Source organism: Schistocerca americana, chromosome 11 (genome assembly GCF_021461395.2).
Source record: "Schistocerca americana isolate TAMUIC-IGC-003095 chromosome 11, iqSchAmer2.1, whole genome shotgun sequence".
Lineage (NCBI taxonomy): Eukaryota > Metazoa > Arthropoda > Insecta > Orthoptera > Acrididae > Schistocerca > Schistocerca americana.
Genome location: NC_060129.1, coordinates 174,183,803 through 174,196,823, shown reverse-complemented (window position 1 = coordinate 174,196,823; position 13,021 = coordinate 174,183,803). Strand labels below are relative to the sequence as shown.

At 43.1% G+C, this 13,021-nt stretch overlaps 1 non-coding gene across 1 annotated transcript; it reads left to right on the top strand.

Annotated features, from left to right (window-relative positions):
* Positions 1-329: 329 nt before the first annotated feature.
* Trnas-cga lies at positions 330-404 on the top strand. The gene has a single exon. It is a non-coding gene; the product is annotated as a tRNA-Ser (tRNA).
* The last annotated feature ends 12,617 nt before the right edge of the window (positions 405-13,021 follow it).

The window sequence follows — 13,021 nt, the reverse complement described above, 5'->3', positions numbered from 1 at the left end:
TACAGCAGCACACCAACAACAATTTCTACGTGAGACTCGAACTCGGGACCTTTGCCTTTCGCGGGCAAGTGCTCTACCAACTGAGCTACCGAAGCACGACTCACGCCCGGTACTCAAGCTTTACTTCTGCCAGCACCTCGTCTCCTACCTTCCAAACTTTACAGAAGCTCTTCTGCGAACCTTGCAGAACTAGTACTCCTGAAAGAAAGGATATCCTTTCTTTCAGGAGTGCTAGTTCTGCAAGGTTCGCAGAAGAGCTTCTGTAAAGTTTGGAAGGTAGGAGACGAGGTACTGGCAGAAGTAAAGCTGTGAGTACCGGGCGTGAGTCGTGCTTCGGTAGCTCAGTTGGTAGAGCGCTTGCCCGCGAAAGGCAAAGGTCCCGAGTTCGAGTCTCGGTCGGGCACACAGTTTTAATCTGCCAGGAAGTTTCAGTGTAGATTATGTTTAAAAAATAAAATAATTCCCAAGTGAGTTTGTAAGTGATGTTGTAGAACAGGGGCGGGCAAACGTTGCACGCGGCTCATGAGTGCACAGTGCTGTACGTGTGCTGCTCGCGTGCAGCTGTCGACCGGGGCTGTGGCGACAGCCGGCACGTTGCGGCAGTGTAGTGCCAGGCTAAGCTGCAGGCGTTGATGCGAAGCAAGCACTATGTAGTGAACGTTGTATTTCAAGAAACGGAGAAGTGGAGATTTGCTATCTTTTAAAAAGTAATGGGAGAATCATTTTTTCTTTGTGCAAAAACGTGAAAATTCGGAATGTTTAATATGTGGCAGTATTCTCGCTGGTCAACGGGAGTTTGGTATTGAAGGCCATTATAATAAATTTCACAAGGACGAGTACAATTTATTGTCGGATTCTGAGCGGATGGGGAAATTGACTGAGCTTAAGAAGAGCGATCTGACGATACCAGATGAACCTGTCGTAGTTGGCCGGCCGGAGTGGCCGAGCGGTTCTAGGCACTACAGTCTGGAACCGCGCGACCGCTATGGTCGCAGGTTCGAATCCTGCCTCGGGCATGGATGTGTGTGATGTCCTTAGGTTAGTTAGGTTTAAGTAGTTCTGAGTTCTAGGGGACTGATGACCACAGCAGTTAAGTCCCATAGTGCTCAGAGCCATTTGAATTTGTCGTAGTTGCTGTTGTCACGAGAGATCTGCGACTTTCTCTCGTCACGTCTCTCATCTAACTGGTTTAACATTTTATGGAGCACTGTTTTCAAGTTTTCAGGACGACAGCAATAATAGCCCAGCGGTATGTGCAAGTTAAAAGACTGCGCTTAATATAGCAAGAGCTGGAAAACCATTTGCTGAATTAATAAGTCTCGGTTAAGAGCAAACATCAGTGATGAAAATTTACGTAACTGTTTGTGTTTGTCTGTATGTGGAAATTTTGTTCCAGATATTAAAGTATTGTAAACTCCACCTGTGATAATTAAATAAAACGTATCGTAGGTAATAGGTACTCTTTCAAACCATGATTTCTTTCAAGCACTCCTACTAACCTTATTCATTCACTCAATAAAGCAAGCTAGGAAACAAAACGCATTACAGGGGAAGGAGCGGACAGAGGGTATGGTGGGGAGGGGAGAGAAGCGGGTGGCCAGCTTGCCCCTGTGAGCACACAGAACACCTGTTAACTGCACACGTGCAAGTGCACCGCACACGTGCAGAATTCCTGCCCGCCCCAGTCGTAGAAGAATCCGGGTAGCACAGTAACTGTGGCCTAGTGGTTATGATACTAGACTGTTGTATGGAGGGTCGTGAGTTCAAAACTCACCTCAACGGCAAAATTTTAATATCTACACTCCTGGAAATGGAAAAAAGAACACATTGACACCGGTGTGTCAGACCCACCATACTTGCTCCGGACACTGCGAGAGGGCTGTACAAGCAATGATCACACGCACGGCACAGCGGACACACCAGGAACCGCGGTGTTGGCCGTCGAATGGCGCTAGCTGCGCAGCAATTGTGCACCGCCCCCGTCAGTGTCAGCCAGTTTGCCGTGGCATACGGAGCTCCATCGCAGTCTTTAACACTGGTAGCATGCCGCGACAGCGTGGACGTGAACCGTATGTGCAGTTGACGGACTTTGAGCGAGGGCGTATAGTGGGCATGCGGGAGGCCGGGTGGACGTACCGCCGAATTGCTCAACACGTGGGGCGTGAGGTCTCCACAGTACATCGATGTTGTCGCCAGTGGTCGGCGGAAGGTGCACGTGCCCGTCGACCTGTGACCGGACCGCAGCGACGCACGGATGCACGCCAAGACCGTAGGATCCTACGCAGTGCCGTAGGGGACCGCACCGCCACTTCCCGGCAAATTAGGGACACTGTTGCTCCTGGGGTATCGGCGAGGACCATTCGCAACCGTCTCCATGAAGCTGGGCTACGGTCCCGCACACCGTTAGGCCGTCTTCCGCTCACGCCCCAACATCGTGCAGCCCGCCTCCAGTGGTGTCGCGACAGGCGTGAATGGAGGGACGAATGGAGACGTGTCGTCTTCAGCGATGAGAGTCGCTTCTGCCTTGGTGCCAATGATGGTCGTATGCGTGTTTGGCGCCGTGCAGGTGAGCGCCACAATCAGGACTGCATACGACCGAGGCAAACAGGGCCAACACATGGCATCATGGTGTGGGGAGCGATCTCCTACACTGGCCGTACACCACTGGTGATCGTCGAGGGGGCACTGAATAGTGCACGGTACATCCAAACCGTCATCGAACCCATCGTTCTACCATTCCTAGACCGGCAAGGGAACTTGCTGTTCCAACAGGACAATGCACGTCCGCATGTATCCCGTGCCACCCAACGTGCTCTAGAAGGTGTAAGTCAACTACCCTGGCCAGCAAGATCTCCGGATCTGTCCCCCATTGAGCATGTTTGGGACTGGATGAAGCGTCGTCTCACGCGGTCTGCACGTCCAGCACGAACGCTGGTCCAACTGAGGCGCCAGGTGGAAATGGCATGGCAAGCCGTTCCACAGGACTACATCCAGCATCTCTACGATCGTCTCCATGGGAGAATAGCAGCCTGCATTGCTGCGAAAGGTGGATATACACTGTACTAGTGCCGACATTGTGCATGCTCTGTTGCCTGTGTCTATGTGCCTGTGGCTCTGTCAGTGTGATCATGTGATGTATCTGACCCCAGGAATGTGTCAATAAAGTTTCCCCTTCCTGGGACAATGAATTCACGGTGTTCTTATTTCAATTTCCAGGAGTGTATATTCGGTTCTAGTACTTTCTTGGAGCGGCAGTTCCGTTTCGGCCGCGCTCGTGAGTGGCCGCGGTTAGCTGTTGCGCTGCACTTCAGTGTTTACATCGCTGTACTTGTGCCCCGCCGAGTGCCGTCCGTCCGTCAATCTCCGTGTTCGTTCCTGTTCCTTGTGATCTGATCGCTCCTTCTGGTCTTGCTGCTGGTACTTGGAATTTCGGTTGTTTAACCGAAATTGCTTCGCTGGATTAACCGTGGCTACAAACCTCAGGAAGAATACTCTGGTCTTTGCTTTTGACGAGGAATCCCGTCCTGTTCAGCCGACATCCCTGGAAATAGATGACTGGATTACACAGGTAATTGGTCTAAATTCTGAAACCGTTCATACCTGGCAACTGGATCAGGAAAAATACTGTGTTTTTGTCAAGTTAATCAGTGCTTCGACTGTTGATAAAGTGTTAGGAAAGTGGGGCTATGAAGTAGATTTTGTGCATGGAAATGGTTATAAAAGTAAGGTTTCCATCTATAGAGCGGACATTCATTACAAAACCGTTCGTGTCTTGAATCTTCCCATTGAAATTGAAAATGATAAGATTAAGGAAGCTCTTTCAAACTACGGAGACGTTAAATCAATTGCAAATGAAAGATGGTCGCCTCGCTTTAAACTGCAGTGTTTTAACGGGGTCCGCTGTGTAGAGATGGACGTTAAGACCAATATTCCGTCTCACATAACTGTTTGTGGGTATAAGGCACAAATTGTTTATACAGGTCAGGATGCTACATGTCATATATGTAACGAAACCGGCCGCTTCAGACAGGAATGTCCGCGGCGAACTGTTGTTCTTAAAAGTAATTTGATACAGCGTCAGAAGCTTGTCTTAAATGATCTGTTACCAAAGAATAGCCCGGAACAAGTGGTTGAGGATGTTAACGCAGCGGGCCAAGCTGATGTCTCCCTTCACGATAACAGTCAATTTCCCCCATTAACAACAAAAGGAAACCCTGAAACTTCCTGGCAGATTAAAACTGTGTGCCAAACTTCTTTCAGAAGTGCTAGTTCTGCAAGGTACGCAGGAGAGCTTCTGTAAAGTTTGGAAGGTAGGAGACGAGGTACTGGCAGAAGTAAAGCTGTGAGTACCGGGCGTGAGTCGTGCTTCGGTAGCTCAGATGGTAGAGCACTTGCCCGCGAAAGGCAAAGGTCCCGAGTTCGAGTCTCGGTCGGGCACACAGTTTTAATCTGCGAGGAAGTTTCATATCGGCGCACACTCCGCTGCAGAGTGAAAATCTCATTCTGGAAAGGAAACCCTGTTGCCACTACCCGTGAAACTGAAACGCAACCGAAAAAACGACCTCTGGAGATAACTGATAGTTGTTCAGAGGACGAGCTGTCTTGTCCCACTCCCTCACTTCGCAAGCAAAAACAGTGCGATGAGCAGGCAGAGGAACCTGAAGGCAAAATGCGAATAGAAACTAATGAACAGAAAGATAATACACATACGGTACCAGAAAATGAAGGGGGTGTAAGCAGCATTAATTTGCAAGAAACAACAGGTGCAGTAGCCGATTGCAAAGATCAGAATCTGTTTGTTAATAAACAAATTCAGGGAGAGGTTGCAAAACTGCAGTCTCCATTTGTTTCCCTCGATCAGAAAGTGCGTGAAATTAATAAAGAACGAGGAAGTGGTGGCCAAACTGAAATCACGGTCAACACCTCACTGCAGGCACCGGCAACCGAAATTGTTGAAGCGTCTGCTGCTGCTCCAGATAAGCCGCGAAGTAAAATACCGACGCAACCAAATGAGAATGTAGCTCGTAATCAAGGGAAGGGAAAGTCCGGTAGGGGCGACGCAAGCCCAAAGAATGTTCAGTCCGAAACGGTCGTACACGAATCACTGGAGGAAAAATCAGAAAGTTTACCAGGAAATCAGTCTGCTTGCGTTACAAGAGAAAACATCAGAAGTAGAAAAAAACGGGACAGTAACTAATAAACTGATTGAAGTGTTATTCCATGTTCAGCCATCCGAGGAAACAGTTACAGCGTAACTGAACCCTGAACCACAGGAAACTAAATTAGTTCATCAAAACAACTACATAGTGACAGCACAATGACGCAATCTTATTCTGTCACCACTATAAACATAAATAAAATCACGACCGGTTTGAAATTATCGGCCCGTAAAGAATTTTTGTGCGAATCCGCGACTGATATTGCCCTGTTACAAGAAGTTCTAATTTCGGATTTGGTAATTCCCGGTTTTGTCAGTTACATAAATGTGTCTCCCGAAACAAGTGTTGGAACAGCTATTTTGGTGAGGGAAGGGATTACAGTAAGCGAGGTGGAACGACTGGAATCCGGAAGGGGAATAGGACTAAGGCCGGCCGCGGTGGTCTAGCGGTTCTAGGCGCGCAGTTCGGAACCGCGCGACTGCTACGGTCGCAGGTTCGAATCCTGCCTCGGGCATGGATGTGTGTGATGTCCTTAGGTTAGTTAGGTTTAAGTAGCTCTAAGTTCTAGGGGACTGATGACCACAGATGTTAAGTCCTATAGTGCTCAGAGCCATTTGAACCATTTGGAATAGGACTAAATATCTATGATGTGACTATCATCAACTTGTACGCCCCTTCAGGAAGTTCTCATCGAGCTGACAGGGCACGTTTCTTCAAAGATGACCTGATATACTTGTTAAGGAAATCGCCAAGACAGTTATTACTTGGAGGTGATTTTAATTGTGTTTTAAATCGAAAAGATCAGTTACCTAATTTTAATTTCTCAAGTAAACTAAAACAACTAGTTACGGAGACACGAACGGCGCACCCGCTTCCCCCTCCACCTCGCCCGCCGGCTCCTATGGACCCAGCCTCCCGCGGCCAGGTGGTGGGGGGCACACCGCAGGTATAAAGGGACCGGCATCCGCAAAGTCTCGGCACTTCGCCAGAAGATGATGAGTATGTCACTCGTCGAAACGTCGCTGTTTGAAGACACCGCCACCTGGCTGGAAGCCCGAGAACTCTTCGCCAGCTGTATACGCCGGGAAAGCATACACTCACATTAACTAGTTACTGGTTTAGAATTAAAGGATATATGGGAAATCAAATACCCCTCCACTGTTGAGTTCACTTATGTCACGGCAACATCACGTAGCAGGATTGATAGACTATATATTCCTAAAAATCTTGAAACTTCCGTGACGAAAGTAGAAACCATTCCTACGTACTTTTCAGACCATTCAAGTGTCTTAGCTTGCATAAATCTAACAAGACAGCCGGTTCGCCAATTCAAGAATCAGTGGAATTTGAACACTTCGTTGTTAGTAAATCATGATTTAGAAGATCTGATTAAAGAAACATGGGCAATATGCCTGCGAGCCCGTAGTAGATATGCCACTGCTATTGACTGGTGGGTTAAAATGGCAAAATGGAAATGTCGTGTGGCTAGGGCCTCCCGTCAGGTAGACCGTTCGTCTGGTTCAGGTCTTTCGAGTTGACGCCACTTCGGCGACTTGCGTGTCGATGGGGATGAAATGATGATGAAAGACACACAACACCCAGTCATCACGAGGCAGAGAAAATCCCTGGCCCCGCCGGGAATTGAACCCGGGACCCCGTGCGCAGAAAGCGAGAACGCTACCGCAAGACCACGAGCTGCGGACTAAAATGGCAAAGCCAAAGTTGAGGAAAGTTCTTATTCAATACAGTGCCCAGAGCGGGAAATGCGCTATAGAGTATTACTATTCCGTTTTGAGAGATCTATATGATCAAGTCTCAGCAGGTTCCTCACTTCGGATAGCAGACATCAAAAAAGTCAAAGCCAAGTTACTTAATGTCAAGAGAAGTCAAATGGAATGGTTGAAAATAGAACCGAAGGCAAATTCGGTGTCAGAAGATGAAACTACTTCCCTATATCATTTAGTGAAGCATACGAAAAAGGGGAGAAGGACTTTTATTGATGGAATTCGAACAAAACACGGTACGATTCTCAGAACCCAGCAGGATATCATGGAAGAGATCTATCGCTATTATTGCGAGCTATATTCTGTACATCAAAGTATAGATGCTTCTTTGGAAGAATTCCTTGACATCCTAGCCCCACAGCTGACAGAAGATGACAACGAAAATTTTATCGAGGTTGACAGTGAAGAAGACGTGTATGAGACTCTGTGCGCCTCACCACCAAAAAAATCTCCAGGACCGGATGGTCTGCCAGCAGAGTTTTACATCCGTTACTGGCCAATAGTAGGTGAGAAAATCACGGACATTGTAAATGAGGTTATTCAGGGAAAAATGATTCCGGCTGAGTTTAAGGAGAGTAAAATTGTTCTGGTGCCAAAAAATAATGGAAACAAAGATTTAAATAATTTTCGTCCAATTTCACTGCTGAATTCTGATTATAAAGTAATAGCTAGAATAAAAAACAAGAGAATTTCATGCCTTACAGATAAAATTATTAGTCAACATCAGAACTGTGCGCAAGGCAGAACCATTTTTCAAAATCTAGCGGAATTCAGGGATATCATTGCAATAACTTCTGTAACAAACATAAAGTGTGCTTTAATGTTTTTAGATTTTTATAAAGCGTTCGATGTAGTAAATCATGAATATCTTTTACAGACATTGAAGAAAATAGGTTTCAACGATAGGGTCATACAGTTGATTAAGAACATAGCAACTGGAATAAATGCTAAAATAGCGGTGAATTGTCAACAATGCAGGCCGATGCAAATGCAACGAGGTGTTCCTCAAGGAAGTCCTCTGTCCATGTCGCTCTTCGCCATTTCGCTGGAACCTTTCCTCCGACATGTCCATGCTAGATTAAAAGGCTTAACATTATCAGGAAATAAAACAGTTATAAGAGCCTATGGTGACGATATAGGGGTCATTATAAGGAATAATGACGAGGTAACCACGCTAGCAACGGTGATTGATTCGTACTGTAGAGCATCTGGAGCCAATGCAAAGGAAAAAAGAAGTAAGATGGTAAATCTCAGAGGTTTTGATAATATCAACGTCGAGTGGGCAAAATTAGTCCGACAACATAAAACACTTGGGATCACCCTGACAGCATGCCCTATGAAAATGACGGCTTTAAATTGGAAAGTTGCAGCAGATAAAGTGCAAGGAGCCATTGTAGACAATTTAACTCGATATATGAACCAAGTTCAAAGAACACAGTATATCAACTCATGCATCCTTCTTGCTAAGACTTATTATACTGCCCAGCTGTTTCCAACGCCGAGAATGATAGTGAGGAGAATAATGTCCAAAATCACAAACTTTTTGTGGAGAGGTGAAGTGTTCAGAGTACCTGCGAAAGTAGCCACTTTAGATCCTAAAAATGGTGGACTAGGATTAACTGATATAGCGGATAAAGCCTCTGCTCTTTTTATCAAAAGGCAAGTTAATTTAATAAGAGACTCGCGAGAAAGCATAACCAGCCAACTTTTCGACCAGTCAGTGTCGAACTCAGGCAGTACCGACACTTAACATCGATTAGATTAGATTAATACAAGTTCCATGGATCATGAATACGATATTTCGTAATGATGTGGAACAAGTCGAATTTTCCAATACATGACATAATTAGGTTAATTTTACAACATACTTAAGTTAATATAACAACTTCATTTTTTTTGTTTTTCTTTATTTTTTATTTTTATTTTTTATATTTTTTTTATATTTTTGTTTTGTTTTTTTTTCTTTTTTTCTTAATTTATATCTAAAAATTCCTCTATGGAGTAGAAGGAGTTGTCATTCAGAAATTCTTTTAATTTCTTCTTAAATACTTGTTGGTTATCTGTCAGACTTTTGATACTATTTGGTAAGTGACCAAAGACTTTAGTGCCAGTATAATTCACCCCTTTCTGTGCCAAAGTTAGATTTAATCTAGAATAGTGAAGATCATCCTTTCTCCTAGTATTGTAGTTATGCACACTGCTATTACTTTTGAATTGGGTTTGGTTGTTAATAACAAATTTCATAAGAGAGTATATATACTGAGAAGCTACTGTGAATATCCCTAGATCCTTAAATAAATGTCTGCAGGATGATCTTGGGTGGACTCCAGCTATTATTCTGATTACACGCTTTTGTGCAATAAATACTTTATTCCTCAGTGATGAATTACCCCAAAATATGATGCCATATGAAAGCAATGAGTGAAAATAGGTGTAGTAAGCTAATTTACTAAGATGTTTATCACCAAAATTTGCAATGACCCTTATTGCATAAGTAGCTGAACTCAAACGTTTCAGCAGATCATCAATGTGTTTCTTCCAATTTAATCTCTCATCAACGGACATACCTAAAAATTTGGAATATTCTACCTTAGCTATATGCTTCTGATTAAGGTCTATATTTATTAATGGCATCATACCATTCACTGTACGGAACTGTATGTACTGTGTCTTATCAAAATTCAGTGAGAGTCCGTTTACAAGGAACCACTTAGTAATTTTCTGAAAGACAGTATTGACAATTTCATCAGTTAATTCTTGTTTCTCATGTGTGATTACTATACTTGTATCATCAGCAAAGAGAACTAACTTTGCCTCTTCATGAATATAGAATGGCAAGTCATTAATATATAATAAGAACAACAAAGGACCCAAGACTGACCCTTGTGGAACCCCATTCTTGATAGTTCCCCAGTTTGAGGAATGTGCTGATCTTTGCATGTTACGAAAACTACTTATTTCAGCTTTCTGCACTCTTCCAGTCAGGTACGAATTAAACCATTTGTGCACTGTCCCACTCATGCCACAATACTTGAGCTTGTCTAGCAGAATTTCATGATTTACACAATCAAAAGCCTTTGAGAGATCACAAAAAATCCCAATGGGTGGTGTTCGGTTATTCAGATCATTCAAAATTTGACTGGTGTAAGCATATATGGCATTTTCTGTTGAAAAACCTTTCTGGAAACCAAACTGACATTTTGTTAGTACTTCATTTTTACAGATATGTGAAGCTACTCTTGAATACATAATGCGGGAACGAAAGAAAAGCGAAGGAAGAAACAAAATAGAACGACAGTTTCCAAACATTGACTGGACTGAGATTTGGAACAACATTAGTTCTAATGTGCTCACGTCTAATATAAAAACGTCATGGTACAAGACACTTAACAACACAGTTAGCACCAATGAAAGACTGCACACAATCGGATTCTGTGAAACAAATTTATGTCAACAATGCCATCTAGTTGACACAATAATTCGTAGATATACTTGCCGTGGCCACATGAATAGTTGGAAGTGGATCCGGGAGCAAATAGCTCTGATTACAAGAACATCCCCTGAGTATATATCGCTGTCATTGATACACAGGCCTGAAGCACACTATTTCCCAGAAGCAAAAAATAACGCTGTGTACTGGTTGCTGGGAAATTTTGTTAACTACGTCCTTAACAAATTATGATCCGACAGCATCATAGAGTTCAAGGTACACATGCTGTGTGAGTTCCACAAAATTAGTAGCTATTCGAATCACAAGGAAAAGATGGGTAATATGTTAAAAATTGTATTTGAAAGAATAGGCATTGGTTAATATAAAAAAGAAGACTGTGTTGACAGTGATGTATTGTAGTTACCTTAAGGATACTATTTAAGATTTTACAGTATATTTATGATGTGTGCATTTTCTACTTCAGAGAGTAGTTTTTGCAATTTATAAGATAATGTACAGAACTTATGTGACATTGAGATTGTGTGTCTAATAGTTTCAAAACACAAAACATTAAGGGTGCATTATTGGCTTATACTAGAAATTTGGAAATACACAGTTTTTATAGAAATGTCCTTACCGATTGGTTAAAACCATAAGATTCTATCTGATTCAATGGCTGGCACATTCCCTTTTCATTTTTGCACTGTGATCTGTAAGTCAGTTTCGCAGTGAAAGACTGATTATATAGATCTGATCCAGTGAAAGACTGATTATATAGATCTGACCACTTCAGATGCTTAAGATTCAATTAATGTCCAGAAAGTGTAGTTGGAAGGTTAGTCAACTTTATTGTATATCTCCTTTCCGCCATTCTCAGGTATTTCAGAAATTGTCTAATATGATTACTAAATTGTTTTATATTTAAAATTATCCCACCAACTTGCTGATATCCATCATAAAGAAATTATGCTTATGTAAAGATTGCAGCTCATGTAATTCAAAGTGCAGATTTTACTTCTTCAGGTTGAAGTTTGAATGTCTTTATAAAAAAATTTTTCTTGATGTTTAACTGAATTCTTTTTGGTAATTAGTCAGTAACACAATCTTCTGTTGTCTTTCCTTAACGTCAGCGTAATTGAAATGATCAAACCGTTTTGTTTAAATAACTTCATGTATGTATAACTTAGTATGTATTTGGAGTGTAACATTGTTTTTTTAATAAATGTTTTTATATAAAAAAAGTGGTTATGATACTAGACGGTTGTATGGATGGTCGTGAGTTCAAAACTCACCTCAACGGTAAAATTTTAATTTCTATATTCGGTTCTAGTACTTTCTAGGAGCATCCACAAATGTCAAGAATCATTGTACTGGAATGTTCTGTAACTGTATATACAGGATGTTACAAAAAGGTACGGCCAAACTCTCAGGAAACATTCCTCACACACAAATAAAGAAACGATGTTATGTGGACATGTGTCCGGAAACGCTTAATTTCCATGTTAGAGCTCATTTTAGTTTCGTCAGTATGTACTGTACTTCCTAGATTCACCGCCAGTTGGCCCAATTGAAGGAAGCTAATGTTGACTTCGGTGCTTGTGTTGACATGCGACTCATTGCTCTACAGTACTAGCATCAAGCACATCAGTACGTAGCATCAACAGGTTAGTGTTCATGACGAACGTGATTTTGCAGTCAGTGCAATGTTTACAAATGAGGAGTTGGCAGATGCCCATTTGATGTATGGATTGGCACGGAGCAATAGCCGTGGCGCGGTACGTTTGTATCGAGACAGATTTCCAGAACGAAGGTGTCCCGACAGGAAGACATTCGAAGCAATTGATCGGTGTCTTAAGGAGCACGGACCAATTCCATGGCCTCCACGCTCTCCTGACCTCAACCCTCTTCACTTTCATTTATGGGGGCATTTGAAACCTCTTGTCTACGCAACCCCGGCACCAAATGTAGAGACTCTTCGTGCTCATATTGTGGACGGCTGTGACACAATACGCGATTCTCCAGGGCTGCATCAGCGCATCAGGGATTCCATGCGACGGAGGGTAGATGCATGTATCCTCGCTAACGGAGGACATTTTGAACATTTCCTGTAACAAAGTGTTTGAAGTCACGCTGGTACGTTCTGTTGCTGTGTGTTTCCATTCCATGATGTGATTTGAAGAGAAGTAATAAAATGAGCTCCAACATGGAAAGTAAGCGTTTCCGGACACATGTCCACATAACATATTTTCTTTCTTTGTGTGTGAGGAATGTTCCTGAAAGTTTGGCCGTACCTTTTTGTAACACCCTGTATATCGTATGTCTTCTGGCCAGAGGCAGCTCGCTCTGAAAATTGCAGATTTTATAATGAGATAAAATTCCGAAAATGTGAAATTTTTTTCTATTCTAACTCACATAAATGACTACCCCCTAAAAATTGCTCACATACGGACTGTGAGGGTAAGATTAGAGTAATCACTGCATACACAGAGGCATTCAGTTAATCATTCTTTCCAAGCTCCATACGTGAATGGAACAGGAAGAAACCCTAATAACAACTTCTACAATGGGACGGGACGCACACTCTGCCATGCACCTCACGGTGGTTTGCAGCGCGTAAGTGTAGATGTAGATCTGTAGCGTCGTTTGTT